Below are 17,729 nucleotides of genomic sequence, written 5' to 3'. Positions count from 1 at the left end.
TTGTACAAGTGGGATGAACAAACCCATCTGAGAATGAGATAGAGAGGTGGGTATTTTTGATGTGTCATTATATGGACTACACGAACTCTTGTATTCAAGACATCTCCAGAGCACCCTCACTGCCATCTCTTGGTAGCTCACAGGAGGGGCAATGCAGCCCTGGAAGAGCTGCCCTAGAGACTGTGACTTCTCTGCCAGTGTCAAGGTTCAGAAGTCGATGGCACAAGGCCCAGAGCTTCCTGAGGTAACTGGGAAGTTTAGTCTGCTCGGAGCAGAAGGTTGTCCCAGAGGATCTCCAGCGATCCAAGCATTATTATTCTGTGTTGCACTGAATCACACGATCCCTTGAGCAGTGACCAAAAGGCAATGCCCTGGAAGGCAGCAGCAGCATGAGATTGCATGGAAGTTGCATCATTTGTTTCAGGAATGCTGCTAAATTGTGTGAAAATGCCCTTGAGGAAAGTGGCGCATTGGCAGTATGAGCTCTGCTGTCCCTGGCATGCCTGAGGCTGGGGCACCGTGTTCCATGAAGTCCAGAGCAGGGTGACTCATGTTTGCCTGGAGTTCAGGGTTTTTCCCAACTCTTCCACATCACAATAACTCTCAGGTGCTCTGGAAGGCCACATTCAATGTCCCTTTGTAGTCTGAAATGCACGGAATGGGCCACCCCATCTCTCACCAAGGAAGAAGAGCCATGAGCTTTTGGCTTGATGCCCTGAGCCTCTCCTCAAAAGCAGGTCATCCAGACCTCTGGACTCTGGGGTGAACTTGCTGAGCAAAACACGTAAATTTGGATGTGGGTCTCGTTCAGGGAAGGACGCGGGCATCTCTTTGATCACAAATCCAGGCCGTGGTAGGGAATGATGAGGGTAAGCAAGGTCATCGTGGCCATCACTCCTGCCCACAAGGGGCTTCCCTCCAGCCCCAACGATCTTTCCTTTGAAATTTGCCACATTCCTGGAGAAGTGAGTCCCTTCTCCTGTATGGGATTGTGCAGTCTTGACCTTCTGCCTGAACCTACCCACTGTCTCCTGTGTGTCTATGATGACCTGCAGGGAGAAACATCTCTCAGGCTTAGCTGGAGTGCTTCCACTGAAAGCACTTGAGAGCTGGCTTGAGGTGTCCTTCCTGGCTCACTGTGATCGGTGGCCATGCTCATCATGAAGACGGCAATATGACAAAGGCAATCCGTGTGACACAAAGCAGCTTAAAATCTCCCTGCACAGTAGCCTGAGACCTCTGAGTTCATTGGCCTTATGGAAGCATCAGGGTTGGAGGCCCTGATCCTGGTAGGGGCCTTCAACCACCCAGACATCTGCTGGAAAAGCAGCACAGTCAACTACAAACAGTCCAGGAAACTAGTGGAGTGAGAGAGGGCCTTTTGGATGTTGAGGGCACCAGTGTGGGGTGTACCTTCGGAAACTGGCCTCAGAGATAAAGGAGCCAACAATATCTGGGAGATACTACAAGGCATTTTTCTTAGGGCGCACGAAGCTCTCAATCCTGACGTGCAGGAAGAGGGGCAGAGGAGATTATAGGGGAAAGAAGCAGGACTGCAAGGAGGGGATCAGGAAAGCCAAGGCACAGCTGGAGCTGCACTTGGCTAGGGACATGAAAAATAACAAGTAGGGTTTCTTCAGGTACACAGGACAACAAAGGAAGATGAAGGTAACTGTACCCCCTCTGATGAGCGAAACAGGAGAACTGGCTAAAACTGAGGCAGAGAAGACGGAGGTCCTCAACAAATTGTATGGCCTGAGGAACGGTCAGATGAAGTTGCTAAGCCACTATCCATCAAATCTGAAAAGTCATGGCACACTGGGGAAATTTGCAGCACCTGGAAAAGAGGAAACAGGAAAAAGGAAGACCAGGGCAACTGCAGGCTGGTCAATCTCCCCTCCGTGCCCTGCGAGATCATGGAGCTGATCCTCCTGAGAACTATGCTAAAGGCACGTGGAAAACAGAGAGGTGACTTGTGAGAGCCAACACGGCTTTACTAAGGGCAAATTTTGCCTGACAAACTTAGTGGCCTTCTACAACAGGGTGACAGCATTGATGGGAAAGCAAAGAGCAACCGATGTCATCTACCTGGACTTGTGTAAAGCATTTGATACTATCCCACACTACATCCTTGTCTCTAAATTGGAGAGACATGGATTTGACAGGTGGACCACTTGCTGGATAAGGAATTGTTTTGATGGTTGCACTCAAAGAGTTGCGGTCAATGGCAACTGAAGATGATCAGAGGGCTGGAGAACCTCTCCTTATGAAGAGAGGCTGAGAGAATTGAGGTTATTCATGCTGGAGAAGAAAAGACTCCAGGGAGACTTTATAGAAACCTTCCAGAACCTAAAAGTATCCTAAAGCAAAGATGTGGATGGACTCTTTATCAGCGAGTGTAGGGATAGGACAAGGCGTACATGTTTTAGATTGAAAGAGGGTAGATGTAGATTAGATATTAGGAAGAAGTAACTTCCGGTGAGGTGGTGAGACACCATTTGTCCAGAGAAGCTGTGAATGCCATACATCTAGAAGTCTTGAAGGCCAGGTTGGATGGGCCTTTGAAGCAACCTGATCTAGGGGAAGGTCTCCCTGTCCATGGCAGGGAGGCTGGAACTGGATGATCTTTAAGGGCCATTCCAACCCAAACCCATTCTATGATTCATTCTATGATCCTAGGTGATATGAAGCGGGATCAAAATATTTCAGGTGAAAAAGGCAAGGGCTTAGTCACCAGCGAGGCCTTGGCAAGTGGTAACTGCTTGGTGTTTAGGTGCTTCATGAGCAAGGAATATTTGTGGCCCCGTGGGGCTCTGGGACACAGCATAAAAGCCTGTGGTGCTCCAGGCTTCGCATCCTCCTCTCTTGGCTCCCTTTCCTCGAGGAAGAGGTAAGCCTGAGTCCGCTCCATCTCTCCCTCTGGGCTGAGCTGCTGTCATGGGGGCTGCTCAGGTTGATACTTGGGCTGCCTCAGCTTGGCCCCGCAACAGAACTGCTGAAGGGCTGTGACCTGTTTCCCTTGTGATGGGGCTGGCAGGGGAGAGCAGGGAAGAGGGGGGTTCTTTCAAGCAGGAAATGATCAATGGGGCTCATCTGCAGGGAGCTCTGCCCAGCAGAATTTCCACCTACATTTCGTAGATGGGCTCTATCCAAATGGCCAAGAGCATGCAGGGCTTTCTTCAGCGCAGCACTGTGTATTCTGGAGATGGGGTACGATCAGTCTTTCCGCAGGTGCTTTAAACCCACTCTGCTGGGTCCTCTTCCAAAAGTGGGTCAGCTTGCCTGTGCCGTGCAACTAGGAGGGCACGATGAGGGCCGGCCGTGGGAGCTGTAAGCACAGTGTGTGTTTTCAGACAGTGTCACGGCTGTTGTGCATGTTAGCAAGATCAGCTGCGGGTTCTTTCTGGGCTTGCAGCTAGAGGTGGAGATGGAGGGCAGCAAAGCATATCTTCAGAGAGAGCTGAAGAAAAGACAAACTGATACTGAGGTCTCTGTTTCCTCTCTTCTCTGCGTTTCAGCTTTGCCTCCCTCACCCAGAGATGTCTTGCTTCAGACCCTGTCTCCAAACGCCCTGCGGCGCCTCTGGCCCAACCCCACTTGCAAGCAGCTGCAATGAGCCCTGTGTCGCCCGCTGCGCTGACTCGACGGTGGCCATCCAGGCCTCCCCGGTGGTGGTGACCCTGCCGGGCCCCATCCTCACCTCTTTCCCTCAGAGCACAGCCGTGGGATCCTCTCTGTCCGCTGCTGTTGGGAGCTCCCTCAGCGCCGGGGGGGTTCCCATCTCTTCTGGGGGCTCCCTTGGTCTGGGGGGGTCAGGGCTGTGTCTGCCTCCCCTCCGCTGCAGCCTGAACTGCTGAAGCCGGCGCATCATCCCCTTCGGAGCAGGAAGGAAGACGGGGACCCTGCAGCAGCAGGAGCGTGGCCACGGCTTGCAGACGGGCTGGGTGTCCTCATGCCACCTGGCCGGAGGGACCTGTGCCCACTGCTCCTGGCTGCACGGCAGGCCTGGCCGTGCCTCCTCTGGCTCTGCTTTGCTCTGAGCTCCTGCAGAAAGGGCTCGTTCTCTTCTGCTTTGATGAACCTCCTGCTGATGGGGGGAGGGTGCCGGAGTTAGGGACTGCTCTTGGTGGGCTGGGATTGCCACCAGGGAGAGCAGAATGGGAAAAGGCCAGTGCTTTGTGTGGAGCTTCTCCTTGGGAAACGGGCCATTCTCTGTGCCTCCCTGAACCCTGCAGGCGTGTTTCTCTCTTCTGTGCCACTGCATCTGCTCCTTCTCATTAAAGACTTTGTGCAGCATAGCTGGAGACCTGTGGTGGTTTGTTCTCCTCCTCCCTCAGTTTGCCACTCACTCTGCAAGGAAGAGCACTGCCTTCTTTCTTGATCTTTCCACCACTTGTGGACAGAGATCCCTGAACTAATACCAGATCACCCAAAAGCCTCAGAGACAGGGAGTTTGAGTCTGTAACCTGGGGATCACAGCCCTGTGGTGCCACTTGCCCTGTTTTTCATTGCACATGTTAGTACAGACATTTAAGTTAACTTTTCAGTCCTCTCAATTCGTGTTCACAAACTCTATATGAAAATTAGTCATGGCACTTCTTTCACTGAGCATGTGCCATCACAATTCCCCTCTAAGAATTCTATCATTTGTTAAGACAGTTTGCGTGTCTGTAAATTCTGTACTAACCAAAAGCTCACATAACCCTGACAGTACAGCAACCAATGTTGCTGTTATCTTGCCAGCATTGGCAAGGAGTCTACCTCAGGTCCACTGCTTGGAAGGCAGCTATGCTCATCACTAGACCACCAACACACCTGTGGGCAGTGCTGTCTCCTGCTCCTCCACTTCACAGACTGGCCAGCCCCCTCTTTCACACACATACACTTCCTCCAGCCGCTCCTCATTCTCACCCTCTCAATTGCAACCACCTCCCGACGTTGCTCTCCATGTGGACAGGCACTGCCGGATATACCACCTCCACATGAATTCTTTTACGCTGTCTTCCTGCTCCGAAAGCCAAAATCAACCTGTATTCATCTAGTGAGGTAAATGATGGGTTTTGCGGATCGTGTGATATTTTGGTCCATGCTCGGGAACTGGACAATGCTTGCCACTGCTGGAAAAAAGCTCTGGACGTACGTACTCCACCAAAACCAGCTCTCTCCTGTTTCCTCCACTCTCTTCCTCAGCCAGGCTCTACCTTGCCCCTTCCATAGGTCTCGCCCACTCTTGCAAACCGTTCCCCCTATGCACCAACACCCTGCATGGCAGCTGGAGTCTTTGTTCAAGGATTGACACCACCCTACGTCCCCAAGAAACTGGAGGTGCTGCCAGTCTGCAGGAGTGTCTCCACCCTAGTGCTCACAGCAGGTTTGGAGACCCCCTCAAGGCACATGTGAGAAGCAAAGTGCGGTCTAATGTCCCACCCTACCACTACCACCAGCCCTGGTTGTCTCCACACAGCTGCCTTCCCTGCTGCCCTGGAAGCAGCTGAGACCAGCTGGGGAGTGAAATCACCCCCCCATGACAGGAAATCCCAGGTGCCTGGCTGAGGACAAGGTGCAAGAAGCCATAGCCACAGCCCCTGGGGTTACGCCTCTCAAGGCCTCTGGAAGCCTGGTAGCTGTCCCGCTCAGTGCAGGTCCCAACCGCAGAGCGCTGAGTGGAGCATTGCCCTGAAAATCCCAGGCAGCCGGGTGTCATTGCAGAGGGATGTGATCAGCGGGGCAGAGAGGGCTGGAGCAGGTAGTTGTGGCCGAGTGGTGAAGGCGATGGACTAGAAATCCATTGGGGTTTCCCCGCGCAGGTTCGAATCCTGCCAACTACGGGGCGCAGCCCCCTTTTGGGCTGCCTGCACTTGACCACACTGCAGCCGTGAGACAGTAAAACCCCCTTGCCTACAGCACTTGTCCTCGCTCGCACTCCCAGAACTTCCTGGATTATTGGGAAATCCTGCTCCCATTGACAAGGCAGGCAAGTTCGGGGAAGGGAATGGAGCAGTGATGACTATGAGCCATGAAAAGAGATCGGCTGTTGTTGGTTGTTGAGAAGAACTTAAGAGCCTGACCTCACCTGACATCCCAAGCAGCACAGCCCCACCAGCTCTCCTCCTTACACCTGAAACTACAGCAGGTCATCTCCAAAGAGAGTCTGCACAACGTGGCCCTCATTGCTGAAGATGAAGGGAAGACACCTCCTGGATCTGAGGTATGGCCAGCACTCACCAAGTGCCTCTCACTTTAGGTCTCATGAAGGCAGACTGGGGTGGAGCAACAGGTAAGCGAAGCGAAGCGAAGCAAAGAGGCCAGCACAAAATCTGTGCTACAGAAGAGGTCCTTGTGTGCATACATGGCCCTCATTGCCAAGGATGAAGTGAAGACTCACCATAGATCTGAGATCTTGCCTGGGGTCGTGGGGGTATTCTGCCTGACCCCTCCCCAGCCCTTGCACACATGGACAACCTTTCCCAGGCAGCTTTCCTAATTTACACCCGAGGATGAGATGCTGATGAGTGGGTTTCTCCTGTCTCCTCCTCTTCTGGCAAAGACGTGGAAGTGCAAAAGAGGACATGGTGGTGACTGTGCCATCAGGAGAACATCCCCTGCCATTACAGATGCTGGCATAGAAAAGAGCTGCAGACTTCCCAGAGGGCTTCTTTCAGTCACGTGCCCACCTGCTCCCAACAGAGCAGCAGCAGAACAGCTCCTGAGAGGAAAAGGGGCTGCTGGTAGCCTGCCTGGGTGGTGCAGCATCTGAAGGAAAAAGGAAACCCTGAGGGGTAAATGCAGAGAGGGCCCAGAGGAAGAGAAGGAGAGACGAGCCATTTGCTGGTGCGTGATCTGTTCCACGCAGCCATGCCACTGAGGGTGGCAGAAGCAGCGCAAGCAAAGGGAAAATTAGGGGAGGTTGGCAGCATGGATGAAGAAGGAAAGGGTCAGTGGAAAGGGGACCTCGTGGTCTGCAGTCTAAAGCTTTCCCCTGAGCAATACCTCCTGCAGAAGGCAGGCCGTGGCCACTCTCTCCATGCTCACATCTGCACCCACTTCCCAGCCTTCTCCTTCCCAATTTGTTTTTGCCTCCTCTGCCTGGTTCTGCGTGCTCTGGTCCATGGCTGGGACAGGCAGCCAGCAAACACATGCCCCAAAATGCAGGTCTCGGCACTGCCATCTTGTTCCTCGCCCTCACCGAGAGGCTCTCACTGCTCAGGCTGCCCAGAGCCATCTGAGGAAGCCTTGCAGCATTGAAGACAGGGCACCACTCAGTCCTGCTGGTCCAGCCCTGCCCTGGGGTGACTGGGAGGAACCTGCACCCCAATTGCTAATTCTGTGCTAAGGGTTCTTGTCCCCCTCCTTGGCCGGAAATGATCTGATTTTAGCCAGGCTTCTAGGCAGCTTGAACCATCATAGACAACAGCTCACACACACACACAACCAACCCCACAAAAAGAGAAGAGCAGAGTCACACAGAAATGAGTCCGGTGTAATGCAGAAAAACCCCACCCCCACCCACCTTCTGCCTGGCCGTCAGGCAATCACAGAGCAATATGAGAACCCACGGGGAATGACGCTGTCAAAAGTTGCCTCTTCCCTGTCTTCAGGGGGTGGGGGCTTCCGTGCCTGACGTACTTCTCAGCACACGGGTAGGGTTGTCTGGTCCTGACAGCCAGCCACAGGTCTTATGTCCTTCAGATGTTCCTGTACAACACGACTTGAATAATCACTAACAGCCGCTTTCCTGACAAGTTTCAGCAAGGCTAATGCCAGCTGCGGTTTTGGGAAGAGAGGTGAAAGGGGGCGTGTTGCGGCCCTGGAGAGAGCTACCCAAGAGACAGTGATGTCTCCAACAGTGACAGTATTCAGAAGTCAATGGGACAAGGCCAGGAGCCTCTGAGGAAACTGGGAAGATCAAACTAGGAGGTCAGCCCAGAGGAACTCCAGAGGTCCTTTCGAACCTTCTGGGGTATGCTGAGTCACAGGAGCCCTTGAGCAGCCACCAAAAGGCAATGCCTTGGAAGCAGCAGCACAAGATTGCACAGAAGCACCAGTTGATTCAGGATGGTTCTAAATTGTGTGGAAAGGGCTTGGAGGAAAGCAGAATTTTCAGCGGAAGTAGACTGTGAGCTACTTCTGTGTATTTCTGGCACGCTTGAGGCTGGGCCACAGTGCACACAGCAGATCACAGCGGAGTGATTCATGTTTGCCTGGAGTTCAGGGGTTTTCCCCACTCTTCCACATCACAGTGACTTCCAGGTGCTCTGGGAGCCAGATCCAGTGTCCCTTTCTAGATGCATGGAATGGGCCACCCCATCCCTGACCCAGAAAAAAGAGCCATGAACTTTTGGCTCCCTGCCCCACGCCTCTCCTCAAAAGCAGGTCATCCAGGCCTCTGGCCTCTGGAATGAATTTGCTGAGTAAAACAGGTCAATTTGGGTGTTGGTCTCTTTCAGGGCAGGACGCGGGCAGAAAAAGCAGGCTGTGGTAAAGCCTGATGAGCGTAAGCAAGGTCCTCGTGGCCCTCAGTGGTGCATTCCCTCCATCCCACAACTGTTCTTTCTTGCTGTTGTGCTTTGGCACATCCCTGGATACGTGCGTCCTTATCTCACCGTCTCCTGTGTGCCTACAGTGACCCACAGGGTGAGATGTCTCTCAGTACTAGCCCTGGACTGAAAGCACTCGAGAGCTGGCTTGAAGGGTCCTTCATGACACCTAGATCTAGGTGGGTTTTAAAAGTGGGACAAAAGAACCAATCTCAGAATGAGAGAGAAAAGTGGTGGTTCTTGATGTGTCATTGAACGGACCCCATGAAAACTTTTATTCGAGCCACTTAACAAGGAAGCCAAGAATAAAGGTGCTTCTGGAAATCCCTTTACTGCACCGAGTCCTTTCCCCAGGACAGTGCCTTGAGTGTCACATGAGCAGCAAACATTTGCACAACAGCCCTGTGTCTTCTGGATAACCTCCACCCACCGAAAAAGACACAAAAAGAGAACATTAGGTCTGAGGCTGTAATTGTGACTTGCATGGGGATTAAGTGAATCAAAGGGGTTTACTTAAAACAGTAAAAGCTGCAAAGAATGATTCAGTGATAGAAAACATAGTTGGAAGTCAGCTTGCACGTGTATAGTCCAAAGTTTGCTTTTAAAAGCAACCTAATTCTAGGTTGGATCTGCATGAGCCAGGAGTTCTTAGTGTGCTCCAGGCCACTATGGAGAGCACTAGGGCTGGTTGTGTGCATGGAATGCCACCTGCTCTGCATTTCACTTTCATGCCGGTGACAAGAAGCCCTTTCTGGGCAGAAGGGCTGGAAAGAGGAGAAAAAAAATCTGTCCCTGCACAGCTTTCAGGGCAAATCCCGGAGAGAATCTTCACTCCTAATCCTGGTATTTATTTCCCATCCATCTCCAGACATTACCTCATAACCCTGGAATCTTCTCACCACTGCTGGCACTGGCACTGTCATCTCCTGGTGGCCCACATGTGGGCCGGGGAGGCTCAGCTGTCAGACTCTCCCGAGAGGTTCGCCGCAAAAGGGCAAATTGCAACAGTAGAAATATCATCTGCTGTTCAGGAAAAGAAGTGTCAGCGAGCATAGTTCAACTCTGGAAGAGCTGCCTGAGAGACAGTGACCTCTCTGAGAGCAGCAGTGTTTAGAAGTTGATGGGATCAGGCCTGGAGGTTCCTGCTGAGGCTGCTGAGGAACCGGGGAAGTTTGGTCAGCTCGGAGCAGGAGATGGGCCCAGAGGACCTGCAGAGGTCCCCTCAAAACTTCATTTTTCAAAGGTGGACTGAGTCACAGGAGCCCTTGAGCAGCCACCGAAAGGCAATGCCTTGGAAGACAGCAACTGCAGGAGATTGCATAGAAGCACCAGCTGTTTCAGGAATGGTGCTAAATTGTGTGGAAATGCCCTTGAGGAAAGCCACACTTTGGGGCCATTAGCCATGTTATCCTTGTCATGCTGGAGGCTGGGGCATAGTGTCCACTGAAGTCCACGGCACGATGAATCATGTTTGCCTGGAGCTCTGGGTTTTTCCCAATTTTTCAACATTCCGATGACTCCCAGGTGCTCTGGGAGACTGACACGATGTCCCTTTGTAGTCTGAAATGCAAGGAATGGGCCAACCAATCCCTCGCTCAGAAGAAAGAGCCATGAGCTTTTGGCTTGATGCCCTGAGCCTCTCCTCAAAAGCAGGTCATCCAGACCTCCGGACTCTGGGGTGAAGTTCCTGAGGTGGATTTGGATGTGGGTCTCGTTCAGGGAAAGACGCAGGCATCTCTTTGATCACAAAACCAGGCCGTGGTTGAGCATGATGAGGGTAAGCAAGGTCATTGTGGCTGTCACTCGTGCCCCCAATCTGCTTCCCTCCAGCCCACAATGATCTTTCCATTCTGTTGAGATTTGCGCCATTCCTGGGGAAGTGAGTCCCTTCTCCTGCATGGGATTGTGCAGGCTTGACCTTCTGCCTAAACTTACCCACTGTCTCCTGTGTGTCTATGCAGGGAGAATTGTCTCTCAGGCTTAGCTGGAGTGCTTCCACTGAAAGCACTTGAGAGCTTACTCGAGGTGTCCTTCCCCGCTCAATTTCAGTGTGATCGGTGGCCATGCTCATCATGAAGAGGGCAATGTGACAAAGGCAATCCGTGTGACACAAAGCAGCTTAAAATCTCCCTGCACAGCATCGTGAGACCTCCGAGTTCATTGGCCTTAAGAATCAGGGACGCAGAAGAATCGTTTTGATTTTAGGAAGCATCACGCTTGCAGATCCTGATCCTGGTAGGGGCCTTCAACCACCCAGACATCTGCTGGAAAAGTGATGAGGGAAAAAGAGAACTAGCCCCATCCAGGGTTATGGGCAGGAGAAGTTTGGAGAAAGAGAAAGCAAGGCCCTTGCGCTTCCCACCACAGGCCCAGGGCCAGTGAGCTTGCCAGGGAGACATTTTTCGTGCCCGGTCGAGGGCACAGGGCAGAGGAAGGGAAAGCATGGTGAGCACAAGTGCTGGAGCTGGCAGTGCCAGGCAGCGTCAGGCAGGGCTGTGGGAGGTCCCGGCTGAGGTGCTGGGGGGAGCAGAGTGGCGCAGCGGAAGCGTGCTGGGCCCATAACCCAGAGGTCGATGGATCGAAACCATCCTCTGCTAATTCCTCTTTTTTTTTTTCCGACTCCTGACAGTCACGGCCTCTCCCTTGCATGTTACAGCATCTTACACCACCAGCACTGCTGCGCTCCTGCTCTCTGCCCACCCATGGCCATGGCCCTCCTGCTCCCTCTGCCCCTTCTCTCTGCCACTGCCACCTTCTTTCTCCTTTGCTTTCTTAGCAGCCAGCACGCCCAACGTGCCCCTCAGCAAGGCAGACGGGTGGGTGTGGAGCAGCAGGCAGAGCACAGCCCACAGCTCCCCCCACCAGGCAGTGGGTGTCCTGGGCACACAGGTCTGTCTCCCTTCCCAGCAGGCAGCTCGATCCCCAACTTCCCAGCCACAAGCGGGGACTTCCAGGGCTCTGCAGGTGGGGAGGAGGACGAGGCTGGTGCTACTTTGGGAAACACCAATGCAATTGACTCAAACAGCTGGGGGATTTCTCTGGCCTCGTCTCTTTGCTGCTGGGCCCACTTGCAGGTGCAGCCAGGAGCAGGGCCAAGCAGGGATTCCCAATGGGCTCCGTATTGGCTAGATGTGGCTAGGTGGTGGTGGTGGTGGAAGGGAGAGGGGGTGCTGCAGGGTGGCCTCTGTGAGAAGAGCTAAGGGGCTGCCCTGTGCCGGACACAGCTGGTCCCAGCTGCCTCCACAACACTGAGCCACCTGCAAAGCTGGTGGCATCCCTAGCACCCGTGATGGAGCAGGTGGATATTCCTGAAGGAACTGCAACCCGTGGAGAACCGTGCCAGTGAAGAATTTTCCTGACAGGCCTGAAGTGTGTGGAAGAGCCCACAGTGAAACATATTTTGCTGTTTAGAACTGCAGCATGTGGAGAACCCGTGCTGGACTGACTGGTCTGCAGTGAAGGACTGTAGTTGAGCCTGGTAAAAGTGGGAGGAACAGTGCTAGTATTTTTGTCTTTTTTTCCACAATACCCAAAACCACACACATGGCCCAATCCTTTTCTTCACTTCTGGCTGCTCAGGACTGCAATTCGGTGGTGGAATACTACACCTTCCCTCCCACATGCACGTCGTAAGGTCCTCTGAACCCTAGACTGTACCATAGATCTGTGTAGCGTGCGTGCCTGGAGCATGGCCCTGGTTTGTCCAGTGTCCTCATCCCTCATGCTCACACCCCACAAAAAAAAAAAAAAAAAGAGCCCAGTAACACAGAAGTGAGCTAGGAGTGTAAAGAAAAAGAATAAGAAACCAAATCACCTTCCTGTTCCTCACATGTCTGCAGAGGGTTTCCAGGATGAGTTTCTCCTTTCGATTCCCAGGGATCAAGGTGAGTCTGACCAACCTGCAGTTCCCCAGGTCCTCCTTTGTGCCCTTCTGGAAGATAGGAGTGACACCATCATTCTGCCAGGCCTCAGGAACTTCTCCTATTTGCCATAATGTTTCAAGAGACAGTCAAGAGTGGCTGTTTCCAGAAGTCCTCCTTCTCTGAGTGCTTCACGAGGTGGAGGCAGGAAGACAGCATGGGTTTCTGCATGGGAGGTCCCTGCTACTTGAGTACCTGATGGGCCAGAAGCCAGAAGATCACTTGGCTGTTGACTGTGAGATCACCTCTGGCTCTACAGGCAAAGGGCCATCCTTAGGAATATCGCTTGTGCTAGGTCCTTGTCTTCATTCCATAGTGGATACCACTGCATGGTGTATCATTTTATATCCAAACAGTTCTGTCAAAAGTTGCCTCTTCTCTGTGTTCGGTGACTGGGGGCTTCCGTGCCTGACTTCCATACCCACCTGCTTCTGGGTACACGGGTAGGGTTGTCTGGTCCTGACAGCCAACCACAGGTCTGCCTGAGAGCAGCTGGGTATGATGGGGTCAAGAAATGGCTGCCAGCCAATCACAGAGCAGCATGAAACCGTGGTGGTCATGGTATTTTATAGGAAAATGGCAACTGAAAGAAAATGGTGCCTGCCATGTAGGTAGGAGAAGGTACACGTCGGTCAGATGCACTTCATCATTCAGAAAGTTCTGAAAGTCCTGCAGATCCTCGGCATGGACAAGGAAAGCCTTCTGCAACGCTGCTTCTCTAGAACGTGCTTTCAGAGTTGTGAGGCTGTAGAGAATCCAGCCTTCTCCAGTGAGTAGGTGTTTGTCATGCCCTCTCTGAATGTAACCTGCCACTTGATATCTTGGGCTTGGGCACAACAACATGGTCTGTCCTGTGCGTTCAGAAGTACTGGGTGTCAGCCCAGTGCTCTGGGCAGTCAACAGGCACCAGAAGGTTGTGTCCTCCATGTCCTCGTAAGATTGTCACAGCGTAGGTCTTGCAGAAGAGGCCATGGCAGGCCTGTGCTGTGGGCTCTACCGCTGCTTTGAAAGGCCCTGTGAGTAGAGAGTGCCCTGTGGCCCTGGAGGAAGGCCACACTTGGTGCTGGATGGGGAGATGGAGAGACCGCCAGCTCAGCCAGGATGGCTCAAGATAAGAGCAACATATGGCTCAGCTCAGGTGGCCAGAGGGGAAAGGCAGCATGTGTCCAGGAGGTCCCATGGTGTAATGGTGAGCACTCTGGACTCTGAATCCAGTGATCTGAGTTCAAATCTCAGTGGGACCTTGGCCTTTTGCACCTCCCTCAGGGCTCTCCTCGGCATGCTTACACCTTAGCCTCTTTGCCTCGCTCTTGGGTCAATTGTTTCATGTCCTCAGGTCATCCTTCTTTTCCTGGGCTCCAGCCCTGGGGCTGACATCAGTGCCCCTTCTCCTGCCCTGTGCCCATCAAACTTCTGCAGCCTTCCTGAGCACTGGCCCCTGTCCCCTCTCTGCTCCCTTGTGCTGATGGCTGCTCCTGGCTGAGGGGATCCAGCAGTGGCTCAGAGAATCACACAACAGCTGAGGTGGAGATGAGGCAGTCCAAGCCAGGCTCGAGGCAGAGCCAAGCAGAAGAATTTTTTCGCGTCTTTGCCTGGTTGGATGTTGGACATGTCCAAAGAGATTGACCTCCCACAGCCCTGCCTGATGCTCCCTGGCACTGCCAGCATCAGCGCTTGTGCTCACACTGCTTTCCCTTCCTATATCCTTGCCGGAGCAGGAAAAATGTCTCCATGGAAAGTTCTCCTCCTTCTGGCCTGTGGTGGGAAGCACAAGGACCTTTCTTTGCCCTTCTCCACACATCTCCTGCCCATAACCCCTGATGGGGACTTTCTCTTTGACCACTTGAGCTGGCTATACAGGTGGGAGGACAAGTGATGTAGGCAAGGGGGTTTTAGGGTCAAGTCCCACGTTGTTGACGGCCAAGTCCCAGGGGTGCAGTGTGGTCAAGTGCAGGCAGCCCAAAAGGGGACTGCGCCCCGTAGTTGGCAGGATTCGAACCTGCGCGGGGAAACCCCAATGGATTTCTAGTCCATCGCCTTCACCACTCGGCCACAACTACCTGCTCCAGCCCTCTCTGCCCTGCTGATCACATCCCTCTGCAATGACACCCGGCTGCCTGGGAGTTTCAGGGCAATGCTCCACTCAGCGCTCTGCGGTTGGGACCTGCACTGAGCGGGACAGCTACCAGGCTTCCAGAGGCCTTGAGAGGCGTAACCCCAGGGGCTGTGGCTATGGCTTCTTGCACCTTGTCCTCAGCCAGGCACCTGGGATTTCCTGTCATGGGGGGGTGATTTCACTCCCCAGCTGGTCTCAGCTGCTTCCAGGGCAGCAGGGAAGGCAGCTGTGTGGAGACAACCAGGGCTGGTGGTAGTGGTAGGGTGGGATATTAGAATCCTGTCTTCTTCTCTAATCTGAGGGGGACTCCAAGCCTGCTGCGAGCACTAGGGTGTGGACACTGCTGTAGAGGAGATGGTGGCTTTCTGGCAGCACCTTCAACCTCTTGGGCACATAAGGTGGTGTCAAGCCTTGAACAAAGACTCCAGCTGCCATGCAGGGTGTTGGTGTTTAGGGGGAACAGTTTGCAAGAGTGGGCGAGATCTATGGAAAGGGCAAGGTAGAGCCTGGCTGAGGAAAAGTGTGGAGAAGCCAAGGGAGAATAAATGGGAAGTGTGGGTGCCTTTTTGGTGGAGTACGTATGTCCAGAGCTTTTTTCCAGCAGTGGCAAGCATTGTCCAATTCCAGAGCATGGACCAAAATATTAAACGATCCACAACAGCCATCATTTACCTCACTAGATGAACACAGCCCGATTCCCTTTTGACTCTGGAGCAGGAAGATGCTATAAAAGAGTCCGTGTGGAGGTGGTACACCCGGCAGTGCCTATCTGCATGCAGAGCAAGGGTGGGAGGTGGTTGCAGGCGAGAGCGTGAGCATGAGGAGAGGCTGGAGGAAGTGTATGTGCGGGCGGCTGGAAGGAGGAGGCTGGCCAGTCTGTGAAAAAGCAACAGCCTTGGCTGTGTTGAGAGTAAAGACTGTTCTGGGAAGTGGGGTTGTATGTGGGGTTTGTGTTTGCACAGTATTTCCAGAGTCTGTCATCAGCGGTGCTTCAAGTAGGTGGAGTTACAAAGATGGGAATCGTGATTGCGCATGCTCTGTTTCCTAATGGAATGCCCACCCTAACCCCAGCTTGCAGTCACACTGCATACCTCCAGACCTGAAAACCCACCACACCAGTGAAAGAGAGAAGTGCCATGACTGGTTTCCATACGAAGTTTGCGAACAACAGTTGAGAGGACTGAGACGTTAACTCAAATGTCTGTATGAACATCACATCTGAGCAGGTGGGACACTGGTCTTTGACCACCCCCAAAAGTAAAAGAGGGTTACTGTGTGTCACATTTCTGTGTCCATTGTTTCTTGCCCTCCCACTTGGGCACCAGTGACAAGAGGATGGCTCTCTCTCCTTTAATCCACCTGTCCACTCTCCAGCAACCTCAGCCTTCCCTTCCCCAGGCAAAGCAACCCCAGCTCTCCCAGCCTGTCCTTGTAGGACAGATGAGCCAAGTCACCTCAGTGTCCCTTTGGCAGGGCTGACAGAGCCCCTAGCTGTGCAGAAGTGGGAATCAGCCACACGATGACACCCATGGAGTCCCTGTAAGGGCACCTGGCATGCAGCCATCAAGGTCTCCTGCAGAGGAAGGACACCTTGAAGAAGCCTTCCCACTTGCTGCCGGGCAAAGATTGGACCAAAAGACAAAGCAGAAGCAACAGCCTTCAGTCAGGGAAAGACGTGCGCTTGCCCCAAAGTTCCTGCACCGAGAGCAGCAGTGCCTGCTGAGAGGTTTTGGTGGCACAGTGTGGAGGGGAGAAAGGCATCATCTGCGAGTCTAAACAGGGACACTGGACATCCCTTTCTTCTTGACTGCACGCTTGCATGTAGGAGGCCTTGCTTTACTGCTGAGCACAAAGGTGGGTTGGGTTTTTTTTTTCCCTCCCAAACAACTCCGAGTAGCAAGATGCATCACCAAAAGGAAAGGAGGTATGAAACAAGACTTCCAAATGTCAGGACTGTAGCTGAGATTCAGGCTCAGAAAGGACACTTCTCCCTGCCCATCCACAACTGGTTGACAGCTCGGGACATAAGCCAGTGCTCTTCCTTGCAGAGAGGGTATCTATCGGACGGAGGAGGAGAACAAACCACCACGAGTCTCCAGCTATGCTGCACAAAGTCTTTAATGAGAAGGAGCAGATGCAGTGGCACAGAAGAGAGAAACACGCCTGCAGGGTTCAGGGAGGCACAGAGAATGGCCCGTTTCCCAAGGAGAAGCTCCACACAAAGCGCTGGCCTTTTCCCATTCTGCTCTCCCTGGTGGCAATCCCAGCCCACCAAGAGCAGTCCCTAACTCCGGCACCCTCCCCCCATCAGCAGGAGGTTCATCAAAGCAGAAGAGAACGAGCCCTTTCTCCAGGAGCTCAGAGCAAAGCAGAGCCAGAGGAGGCACGGCCAGGCCTGCCGTGCAGCCGGGAGCAGTGGGCACAGGTCCCTCCGGCCAGGTGGCATGAGGACACCCAGCCCGTCTGCAAGCCGTGGCCACACTCCTGCTGCTGCAGGGTCCCCGTCTTCCTTCCTGCTCCGAAGGGGATGATGCGCCGGCTTCAGCAGTTCAGGCTGCAGCGGAGGGGAGGCAGACACAGCCCTGACCCCCCCAGACCAAGGGAGCCCCCAGAAGAGATGGGAACCCCCCCGGCGCTGAGGGAGCTCCCAACAGCAGCGGACAGAGAGGATCCCACGGCTGTGCTCTGAGGGAAAGAGGTGAGGATGGGGCCCGGCAGGGTCACCACCACCGGGGAGGCCTGGATGGCCACCGTCGAGTCAGCGCAGCGGGCGACACAGGGCTCACTGCAGCTGCTTGCAAGTGGGGTTGGGCCAGAGGCGCCGCAGGGCGTTTGGAGACAGGGTCTGAAGCCAAGGCCTCGCTGGTCATTAAGCCCTTGCCTCTTTCATCTGAAATATTTTGATCCCACTTCATAGCACCTAGGATCATAGAATGAATCATAGAATGGGTTTGGGTTGAAGGGGACCTTAAAGGTCATCTAGTTCCTGCATCCCTGCCATGGACAGGGAGACCTTCCCCTAGATCAGCTTCTTCAAATGCCCATCCAACCTGGCCTTCAAGACTTCCAGAGGTGTGGCTTCCACAGCTTCTCTGGACAAACGGTGTCTCACCCCCCTCACCGGAATGTATTTCTTCCTAATATCTAAATCTACCC

General features: G+C 53.5%; 4 non-coding genes across 4 annotated transcripts; 3 read left to right on the top strand and 1 right to left on the bottom strand.

Moving 5' to 3' along the window:
- The first annotated feature begins 5,746 nt into the window (after window positions 1–5,746).
- On the top strand, window positions 5,747–5,828 carry TRNAS-AGA (transfer RNA serine (anticodon AGA)). The gene has a single exon. It is a non-coding gene; the product is annotated as a tRNA-Ser (tRNA).
- A 5,234-nt stretch (window positions 5,829–11,062) lies between these two features.
- TRNAM-CAU (transfer RNA methionine (anticodon CAU)) lies at window positions 11,063–11,134 on the top strand. The gene has a single exon. It is a non-coding gene; the product is annotated as a tRNA-Met (tRNA).
- Window positions 11,135–13,629: 2,495 nt separating this feature from the next.
- On the top strand, window positions 13,630–13,701 carry TRNAQ-CUG (transfer RNA glutamine (anticodon CUG)). Its single transcript has one exon. It is a non-coding gene; the product is annotated as a tRNA-Gln (tRNA).
- A 734-nt stretch (window positions 13,702–14,435) lies between these two features.
- On the bottom strand, window positions 14,436–14,517 carry TRNAS-AGA (transfer RNA serine (anticodon AGA)). Its single transcript has one exon. It is a non-coding gene; the product is annotated as a tRNA-Ser (tRNA).
- Between the last annotated feature and the right edge of the window lie 3,212 nt (window positions 14,518–17,729).

This window comes from Grus americana, chromosome 10 (assembly GCF_028858705.1).
Source record: "Grus americana isolate bGruAme1 chromosome 10, bGruAme1.mat, whole genome shotgun sequence".
Lineage (NCBI taxonomy): Eukaryota > Metazoa > Chordata > Aves > Gruiformes > Gruidae > Grus > Grus americana.
This window is presented reverse-complemented; position numbering and strand designations above follow the sequence as displayed.